General features: G+C 41.3%; 1 protein-coding gene across 1 annotated transcript in view; it reads right to left on the reverse strand.

Moving 5' to 3' along the window:
* evi5l (ecotropic viral integration site 5 like) overlaps positions 1–9,949 on the reverse strand; it is a 51,885-nt gene extending 41,936 nt beyond the window's left edge. Inside the window, exon 1 of the mRNA XM_041785997.1 lies at positions 9,863–9,949. The gene's annotated coding sequence lies outside the window, so the exon portion shown is untranslated. The remainder of the gene's footprint in view (positions 1–9,862) is intronic.
* Between the last annotated feature and the right edge of the window lie 1,253 nt (positions 9,950–11,202).

Here is an 11,202-nt window from a genome sequence, read left to right on the forward strand (position 1 = left end):
AAAAAATGTAGTGAGCTAATTTACAAAGTACTCTGCAGAAAAATCAACTTGACTACACTAAAGCTACACCCTGCAGAAATGTAGCAAGCTAAGCTACAGCAACACCACAAAAGTACCTATGCTACCTTGAGGGTTACAAGTTTGGTCATTAATAAAGTCCAGAATGTATGTGTTCCCCCAAAGGCAGCTAATGCATTTGGCAGCAGGGATGACACACTGCACATTAGTTAGTGATGTCATCACGGTCACGCGGAAGTACGAGTAAACATGTCCTGTAGACATGTCAGTGTGTCAGGTGATGTCTTTTACGCATCCTTATAAGATTGACTTTAGACAGTGACAGGGAGCCCAACCACACTCTCTCTCTCCTCTCTCCAACTTTGTTGAGAGGAAAATGTAGCTTTTGGACAATGTTGGACTACTTGATGAAAAAAATCAGCCAAGCTAATGAAAAGCTATTTGATTCAGAAAATAACAATGCTTCCACAAAGCTACTGAAGATGTAGTTAAGCTACTACCAACGCTATTTGCAGTGCCCAACACTGCCCGCTACTGCACAAACTCTGTTAATGAAGCCAAACAGCATGTAAGTTATGTTTACTCATGCAATATTTGTCCTCTCTGTATGGCACAGAAGTAGAGAGTACATTTACTGAAGTGTTGAGGTACCTCTGCTCTTGTACATCCATTTTTGCCAATTTCAATTTGAAATTAGAAATGGAAGTAAAATGTCTTTTGACCTAATTATAAACCTAGCACAAAAGTATGGAAATTTTTCTTTGGCTTATTATTTCTTTGTTGTTACAATGCTCTAAGAATAAATCTTAAACTGCTGGAAAGCCTTTGATTTCCCCTTTAAATGGTGCCACATTTGTAAGGAACGTGCATTTGTGGGATGAGCAGCAGAGCTGAGTATCTGGGTTGCACCCATGAAAAATTTGCCAAATGTTCTTTGCCAATGCCAAACAGCTTATTCTGCTGTTGCTTCTGACTTTTGTTTTGAGTTCCTGGTACTCCAAGATGCTCTGCTACAATGGTCAGTAGGTGTCTGCTCCAAGAACCGGCATGCCATGACTCATCTGGATAAGGCAACTTCAAGCTGGTTATCCACAAAACCAAGTTGCAGTGTTATTAGGAGTGAGCCCTAATACCATCTCCAAACTGAAGGCCAAGTTCCTTATAACAGGGGATGTAAGAGACAGTTTGCGATGACAGTCACAAGAAGACTGTTTTCTCACTCTGTCAGCACTTAGGAACTGTAGGCTGTCTTCTACAGATTTGCAGGTAAGGTTTGCAGGACAATATGGCTGACGGCCAGACCCAGACAATCCACAACAGACTTTACGCAGCCAATCTCTGGTCTCACAGGGGTACCAGAAAGCCTGCCATGAATGCCCTTCACCATCAGGCCAATTTGCGCTGGTGTCAGCAACATGTGCACTAGAACCTGAATATGTGGAGGAAAAATGTTCAGCGATGACGATGATGTTCAGATTCTGCCTATGGAATGTGTGGTGGCATCTCTCTCACTGGAAAAACTAGGCTTGTCATCATTGGAGGCAATTTCAATGCAGAGAGATATCAGGATGAGATTCTGTAACCAGTAGCAATCTCATATCTCCACAGTCTTGGACTGAACTCTATCCTCTCAGATGACAAGGCTTGCCTCCACAGAGCGGGGTTTATAAGAGACTAGCTCCAGAATTTGGGAGTGGAGAGGATGGAATGGCCTGCCAGCAGTCCTGACCTCAACCCTATTGAACACTTGTGGGATCAGCTTGGGCGTGCTATTTGTGCCAGAGTGACCAACTCAACCACTCTGGCTGACTCCAATTAATATTTAGCATCAAGACATCATTATCTTGCACTGCAAAACACTGTCAAAGTTTGACTCTATAATTGCTGACATTTCTAACTATGATAAACAACCAATGATGATATATTTCCCTCGCATTATAATGCTAAGTTTGAGCAAAAGCTAATTAAGAAATGGCTGATCTGCAAAACAATCTGATCCAAACCATGAGATCTGTGATCTGTTGCACTTTTACCTTCAACAAGCAAAACCTTAAACCAACACTGCCAACTCAGCCATGGATAAACTTTTATTTTCATTATAAAATGAAAAGCACTTTGGATTTTGAATGAGATATTCTCCTCTATTGAATCCTTTTGTGTTGTGATAAGAATTTGAATGCAGGTTTTTTCACTTCCACTTCCACTATTCTTACACTGTTGTGCTGGGATTTTTTCTTGCAACATCCCAAGGAGATAACATTGAGCAAGGACACAGATCAAATTACAACTGGAACAGGTGAATGAATAGAAATGAGGACAATATTGGCTTAAAAGATTCTTAACTTGGTTTGAACAGAGTTCTTCTGCAGCATTAACAGTGGTCCTGTGAATATTTCTGCCCCATTATTTCAAGACAATTTGCATGTTGATACAAATTAAACATGCAGGAGTGTTCAATGACATCAGGATTCAGTTAGTGTAAAATCTGCAGAATGACACAGATCCAGTTACAGATCTGCAGCCTACAATAACAATAGAGCAGAGAGACGAGAGCTGTGAGGGGCTGCAGGCATAGTGATCCTGAACCACAGCAGCCAGGTCATCAAGCTGTTCCCTGTTTCCATGTGTCAGCACAGGAGATGAAGTGTGGGGCTATACACAGAGCAGACCAGCCAGAAAGTCAAGCAGGCCAGGAGAACAGGCATGAGCCTGGGTACTGAGGCCTTTTAGACAACACTTTTGATTTACAAAATGAACAGTTTAAAAAGTATAACTTGTATCACAGTTTACGCCTGGTAGCAACACTAGGATAGGCAAGACAAGCAACCCAAACTTTAGTATGTTGGATAACAAGAGTTTTCAAAACTGATGTTTCTGGGGGGAAAATACAAAATATTTTTGATAGTAATTTCTAAAAATACTGCTCTTGAGTTTTTAACCTCAACAGTTTGGGAGACCTAAATTTATACTTGTGGGAAAAGTTTTTACTTCTGTTGAACAACCACAAAGAGCATCTGAGATTGAATGAGGCCTGCTTAGAAAAAAAATACAACTGATGCATTTAATAAAGGTAAAAGACTCAAACAGAGTTAAGCCCAACACACCGCTGCCAGGTTTGATCGTGACGCCCTTCTGGTGTGTGTTAGGAGCAGCACTTGAGGAACGTCATATAATGCTACGTTGTGGCGCCGGTGTGAATCACTTCAAAGTTCCTCTAAGTCTACTTATAATCCATAATCAGCTACTATACCAGCCAATGCACCACAAAAATCCCCTTTATGTTCTTCTTCAAAACATTAGCCTACAATGCAATAATAGTACTAGTTATACCTGCAGCATGACCTCTTATATACAGATGTACAACCACAGAGGAAAAAAAGCGGATGCTGAGGCGCACAGTGCGCAGAGGTTGCCAACTTTCTGCAGAGTCAATCACTACAGACCTCCAAACTTCATGTGGCCTTCAGATTAGCTCAAGAACAGTGCATAGAGAGCTTCATGGAATGGGTTTCCATGGCCGAGCAGCTGCATCCAAGCCATACATCACCAAGTGCAATGCAAAGCGTCGGATGCAGTGGTGTAAAGCATGCTGCCACTGGACTCTACAGCAGTGGAGACGCGTTCTCTGGAGTGACAAATTGCGCTTCTCCATCTGGCAATCTGATGGACGAGTCTGGGTTTGGTTGTTGAACGGTACTTGTCTGGCTGCACTGTGCCAAGTGTAAAGTTTGGTGGAGGGGGGATTATGGTGTGAGGTTGTTTTCAGGAGCTGGGCTTGGCCCCTTAGTTCCAGTGAAAGGAACTCTGAACCCTTCAGCATACCAAGAGATTTTGGACTATTCCATGCTCCCAACTTTGTGGGAACAGTTTGGGGATGGCCCCTTCCAACACGACTGTGCACCAGTGCACAAAGAAAGGCTCATAAAGACATGGATGAGAGAGGTTGGTGTGGATGAACTTAACTGGCCTGCACAAAGTCCTGACCTCAACCTTATAGAACACTTTTGGGATGAAATAAAGCAGAGACTGAGAGCCAGGCTTTCTTGTCCAACATCAGTGTGTGACCTCACAAATGCGCTTCTGGAAGAATGATCAAAAATTTCCATAAACACACTCTTAAACCTTGTGAAAAGCCTTCCCAGAAGAGTTGAAGCTATTATAGCTGCAAAAGCTGGACTGAGGTCATATTAAACCCTATGAATTACGAATGAGATGTCACTTGAGTTCATACGTGAGTCGTGGCAGGTGAGAAAATACTTTTGGCAATATAGTGTATATAAGGAGGGTGGGGCCACTTTCATACAAGTCACTATGAGGGTGTTTAAGTTAGTAAAACCAGTCTAATGTAGGTTAAGATACACTTAGTGATTAGGTATGCTGAAATGGCTAATTCATGACTGACAAGGGAAAAAGCCAATCATTTTAATGATTTTAGGGTGGTCAATCAGATTGCAGGGAGCCCTGGTTGACCCTGGTTACCACTTGCTCCGCCCCTGGAACATCACTGGTGCTGCTATTTGCTGCCTTAATCCATTAGAGCATTATAAATCAAGATACTATTATTATTTTGGTTGCCAATTTGTTTACAATGTACATTGATGTCTCAATTTAATCACAGAAAACAAAATAAGGAAATTCTTCACATCAACAGAAACAGAATGTAAGCACCTACTTGTGCTAAAACTAAGAAGAATAAGCACAAGTTTCATGCTCCAATGTGGGCCATATTTCATTTTAATTTAAAAGATTTGTTGCAGGCCAATAAAAAGTGGATCACAGGCCACATTTGGTCCACCGGACAAAGTTTGGACACCCCTGCTCTATGGCCTTTACTGGCTTCCCTATTTTATGTTTGAGGAAATCGATCTGTGAACCTTGTTATGAAGAGGACATCATGCTCCTGTTTGTCATCCCTGTTCAACAACCAAACACAACACCAGACAAAGATGGACCTGGACATCAGCAAGCAGGCAAACCATACAGTACAGGGATAAATCTGCAACATGGTATCCCTCCTCCTGTTCTTGCTGGAGGCCAAACACACAAACACACCCATGTGCACAAACTCAAACGCACATTTAAATCCAGGCTCAATCTCACACAAGTGTATGTACAGCAAAGAAACTGTTTATCCTGATGACACTGTCCAGAGCCTATTAGCTAACCACTCTGTAACACAGATGAGTAATGTGTCTGCTGCAGCAGTGTAGTGCAGTGGAAAAGGTTAGCTGGGATAAGCCGGTGTGTTCTCATGTGTCACAGATGCAGTATGCTATCTTCCGGGTGTCTGTTTTTGTGTGTATTTGTGTGCGCGTGGAATCAGATAAAGGAGTTTCGAAGCAGTGGCACTTAAAAACAAGGTCACCAGGATGTGAGAATCAGATGCCTGTTTCCTTGACTGTGAAATGTGTGAGATGCCTTTTGCATGGTGAATGGATTTCACAGATAAGCCTGAGAGTATCAGGATTTGACAAACCCATTGCTCAGTGGTACACACCCTCAGTCATGGGGCTGTAAGCCCTAATTATGATCAGCATAGTCAGACAATTAATTTCTTGAATAGTCCCCCCTCTTGTAAAAAACTGATTTGTGCCTGAGGGAGATCTTTCATTATTAGGCAAGTGAGGAGTTTCCTTAATCCTTCAATATCATGTAACAAAATCTGTCGATTCAGTGCTTTTTAAATACAGATTTCCCATTGTCACTTTTGCTTGAGTATTAACTGAAACTGAGGACCTTATAAAAACTAGATAATAACTTCTATAATATTTCTGACAGCTCTGGGTGTGTGATACAATTGCTATTAACTTTGTACCTGTAACAGTTTACTGAGAGTTGTAAAGGTTATGGTGTTTTCACACATGCACCAACCTTCTTCTCACAAGCAGACAGAGGTGATGATGACCTTTTCAAACATTTACTACTTTGTGTATGTAATGAAGTATCTTTCGACTCTTTTTTCTTTTTGATTTTTTCTTTGCTGCTGTATATCAAATTCAATGTAGCATTAATATAAAGGCAAAAATTGGCATTATAGCTCCCCCCCTTAATGGTGTAAGGGAAATGTATAAATAACATCTAAAGAAGCTTATTTAGGCAGGCAGTCCTCAATTTGTCCTAAAAATGTTCAACTGTGAGTGTGCAAAATGTATCTTAAAAAAAGATGTTCAATGTTGTGTTCTCACCGGACGCGAGTAAACTCATTAGCGTGAGTCCATGTAAAGAAGTGAGTTCCCTGCGGGCAGTGTGAATGTACGGTGCAAATTGCGCTAATCGAGTGAGTAATTTGCGCAAATGTGTGTGTCGTAAAACAGTGGCTTGGTCTTACTATTTAACATACAGTAGTTCCAACTACTTTTTTTAATGTTCGTCACTGTAATAATCATCCTCACTGCTTTTTGTTTGTGTATGCATCTTGACTTTTCTCAGTGACTTTCTGTCGTGTACAGCACTTTGGTCAGCTGTTGCTGTGTTTAAATGTGCTTTATAAATAAATCTGATTGTTTGATTTGATTGAATGAGGCAAATTTGCACCAGGTTCAAAGCGCTGTTGGCTTCATTCACTTATTCGTGAGAGTTGAAAAATCTTAACTCAGGCGAATCACTTGAGCCATGATGGCCAATCAGAATGGAGATTCTCCTGTCTGTCTGTAGGTAACCCGAGCTATATAAACTTAAAACAAAAAGTAAGGCAATTTAGGGGAGCAGGTGGCCTAGTGGTTAAAGGTTCTCCCCATGTACACAGGCTGCCCGGGTTCAAATCCAGGCTGAGGCCCTTTACTGCATGTCTCTCCCCCACTCTTGACCCTGTTTCCAATTCTATCCACTTGCCTCCTCTATCTAATAAAGGCACAAAAATGCCCAAAAATAAATATTAAAAAAAGTAAGGCAATTTGTGTTTGGTACATTATTTCTTTGTTGTAACAATGCTTCTTGGTAATAAATCTTATATCGTTTGAAAGCCTTTTTATAAGGCTACACTTTTAAATGATGCCACATTTGTAAGGATCATGCATTTGTGGGATGAGCAGCAGAGCTGAGTATGTGGGTTGCACCCATGAAAAATGTACCAGATCTTCTCTGCCTATGCCAAAAAGCTTATTTTGCTGTTGCTGTTGACTCTTGTTTTGAGCTTCTGGTACCCCTAGGTGGGCCCTGCTACAGTGGTCAGTAAATGTCTGCTTCAAGAATCGGCATGCTATGTTTGACTGATCTGGATAGGGCCCATCGGTTGGGCAACTTCAGGCTGGTGTTCAGCAAAACCAAGTTGTTGCATTGTTTGGAGTGAACCCTAACACCATCTCCAAACTGAAGGCCAAGTTCTATTGAACGGGGAATGTCAGAGGCAGGCCGCGAAGTGGGCGTCCCAAGAAGACAACACCCCAGTAATACTGTTTTCTCACACTGTCAGCAAGAACTCTATCCTCCAAGATGACAACGCTCACCCCCACAGAGCGGGTTTATCAGAGACTGCCTCCAGAATTTGGGAGTGGAGAGGATGGAGCTGCCTGCCAGCAGTCCTGACCTTAACCCCATTGAACACTTGTGGGATCAGCTTGGGTGTGCTGTTCGTGCCAGAGTGACCAACACAACCACGCTGGCTGACTTGTGACAAATGCTGGTTGAAGAATGGGATGCCATCCCACACCAGTGTGTGACCAGGATGGTCACCAGTGTGAGTAGGAGGAGCCAGGCTGTCGTGGCTGTTTATGGTGCTTCCACACATTACTGAGGCTCCTGTTTGTTAAATAAATATTGTTAAATTGTCAATATGTCTTGTTCCTTCAAACTTCAATCATCCAATCCACCAAACACCAAACAAGAGTCAATGGCAGAATCAGCTGTTTGGCATTGGCAGAAAAGATTTGGCACATTTTTCATGGGCGCAACCCACATACTCAGCTCTGCTGGTCATCCCACAAGTGCATGATCCTTACAAATGTGGCATCATTTAAAAGGGTAATAAACAGGCTTTCCAACAGTATAAAATTTATTGCCAAGAAGCATTGTAACAACAATGCTTCTTGGCAAACACAAATTGCCTTACTTTTTGTTTTAAGCTTATAAAACACCATGCCGGCACAGGAATAAGAAGGAGCTCGCTTGGAGGAAAGTGAGTGACGAGGCCGAATTGCCTGGTTAGTTGAGAAAACTTTTGTCTGTCACTCTATCACAGCAGATAGAAAGCAGCAATCCTCTAAATGTAGTCAAGCTCAGACATGTTTATTGACAATTTCCTTAAATGCTGGATGTGAGAGACGGCAGCCCCTCCCCTCTCGTGTTTTGTGGGTAGTCGTGTACGCGCAATATGACATGCAAGTGGAGCCAGCTAGTCGCACAAACTTGAAAGAATCAAGCGAGTCAAAGTCCTGATATTTGTGCATTTAGCTAGCCCAAATAGGCGATAGTTCACATTTAGTGTGAACTCAGCATAACACTTCGAATATGCTCAGCTAGCATTAGCAATAGCACTTGCTGGCATTCTTGTGTCCCTGAAAGACAGTAAAATTTCTTTTACATTTGACTGCAGTGTTTCGTGACTTTGACGTTTTAGTATTTCACATTTTTAAGGCCACAAAAAAAAAAGAGGGATAAGAAACCACTGACTGCTTTCTTTGCTAGTTTTCTTTTACCTGCTTTCCCTCTCTGGTGTTATTACTAATTCATTTTTGCATCAAAACACTCATGGCAACTATTATGGATGTATAATCCACTGTTCTTTTGCTTAAAAACTGTACAAAGAAAAAAGATGATTTTTTTTAGAAGAAACAAACAATAAGGGATTAGTTCACAGACATTTGCAACATTTTTCTAGGGTTAACTGGTTTCATAATTGTTACTGCAACTAGGCCAGCTATTTTTTAACAGATGTAGAATTATATACTCCCCCTACATTCATAGCCTCAAGTCATTCAACTTAGTGGTATTCAGTCCTAGTATTAGAATAGTGCTGGTTTCCTGTCTATCAAGTCTGTTTAAGGGGATAAACCTGTACATTTATCTCTGATTAGATGGAAACAATAAATCCACTCCATTTGAATACAGAGCAATTGTCAACCGTTTGGTTGAGCTGTAAACTCACACCAAAGGTTCACAGTGAATATGCAGGTAGATGATGAGTGTCTGCAGCTCTTAAGAAGGACAGACCAACAAACATCTGATTAAAAGACGCCGGAGTGATTTGACACTGTAGCCACTCTAGCATCCATCCAAAAGAAACTACTCTCTCATGAAGGTTGACAGTGACTCCTACAATCCTTTGTCCTGTGGTTTCGTACTTGAAAAAGCCTGTAATCCTATTGACTGGGTTTCCTTGGCCATGACAGCTCACTACCCTAGCCTGCTGCTGCTGCTACTTGAGGATAACTAAAGCACAGGCCTACATGCTCTGCAGTCGACTCATGGTTCGGCTAGATCAACATCTGTGGCCAAAATGACACATCATCCCCTTCTTTGCAGGACCAAATGCCCCGGCTTCACACAACACGATTTTATAACGTCATTAAAAATTGAGGACGGGACGCAGAGAAGAGACTATATGGACATGGCACGGGATAGCATATGCTTTTAGCAAAAAATATGGTTTATAAGCTAATGAATGGGCCGTGTCTCTGTTGGCATGCTGTACATTGGAATTTTACACTAAGATAAGCGGAACAGACAAAGCTTCAATATAGGGCTAAGAACGTTGTTTTGCCATGATGGCCTCTATTGGTATGCTCGTTTTCACGTATATATCATAGAAACTATAAGCTCATGGGCCCGTAAACAGCCTCCATGCGATTACAGTGATATTCGATCTCTTAAAAATAAACACAACAGATAACCAGATTAAAAAACATACCTTGACTCGTTTTCCATAATCACCGCGACGCATTTATCATAGCTCCCACTCCGAGTCCGTCGTAAAAGTCAATCGTGTGTTATCAGCTAATTAAAATCTTGATAGACCACCGAGGACAAATACAGCGAGACCGTCCAACGCAGTGCCATCCTCCTGTCGCCGTTCAACCGGGAGGCAGCGCCGTGTCGCACAGCTGGTCGCGAGTCTCTGCAAGGGGAAAGGCTCGTTTGTGTTGCAATGACTCAGAGAGGCAAATGTTCTCTGGAAATATCCTACAAAATAACCATGACAGCCATGCAATGTAGCCCTACGATTCAACAGGGATTTGGTTTAAACAGCAGCATCAATCATTGTGAGTAGATCACACGGAATGGCTGGCGTTCAGTGAGTTCTGGTGAGCACGAGGAGGGGCGAACCAATCAGATCTCAGAATGAGACATGATCGGCATGTCACGAACCAATCATCTTACCGAGCTGCGCTGTTGTCTCGAAAAGACAAGAAAGTGAGCCAATCACTGTAAAGCTTTATTATGTTAGGAGGCAGGTCCTGCAGGTGTCATACAGCGGTGCCGGTGTTCCCTGCTTTGGCGGATTTATCCATGCATAGCAACAAAATGATTAATTGCGTGATTAAAAGAAATCTTATATGTAATAGTTTCAGTAGATCTTTACATGTTTTTTGATGATTATAAGGCAAACGAATGAAAACTCAGGAGAAACGGGGTGCTTAGTGTCATAATTCACCAAGAATTCCTTTACACTCTTGTAAATTGTCAGCATTGATTTAATGTTTTATCATTTGATTTTGTGTTAGTAATGGGTTTTGCAAGAAGCCTTATTATTAAGCAAATATTGCATATGAATTTAGTAATAGATGGTCCGAAAATAGTTTTGCAGTGGGCTAAGCCTTAGTAGAAAGGGCATTTGTAGAGAATGTAGCGATACAACACTGTGAACATGCTTCCATTTAAAGTTTGTTATGGTAAATATAAGATTAGATCAGATAAGATTAGTTTTGGAAAATGAATAAGAGAGGCAAAAGCAAAATGATTCAATAGCTATTACTGATTCCCAATGTAAAAGCACTTAAGTATTTTATAAGGGCTTTATGAAGCGTGACATAGTGAATCATATAACACTCCATCATAATTCACAAGTTAACTTTTGAAATTTTCCAACCTACTTAGTTGTCAAAATACTGTAAAAAATAGGGGGAAAATATGAATTGATGGAAAGAATAACTGAATCACACGCTGTTAATCTCATAATCTGACCTTTAACCCTTTAAAACAAAGTACGCCACTTGGAACAAAAGTGGAAGAAAAAATCCAGGGCAACAG

Source organism: Cheilinus undulatus, linkage group 4 (genome assembly GCF_018320785.1).
Source record: "Cheilinus undulatus linkage group 4, ASM1832078v1, whole genome shotgun sequence".
Taxonomy (NCBI): domain Eukaryota; kingdom Metazoa; phylum Chordata; class Actinopteri; order Labriformes; family Labridae; genus Cheilinus; species Cheilinus undulatus.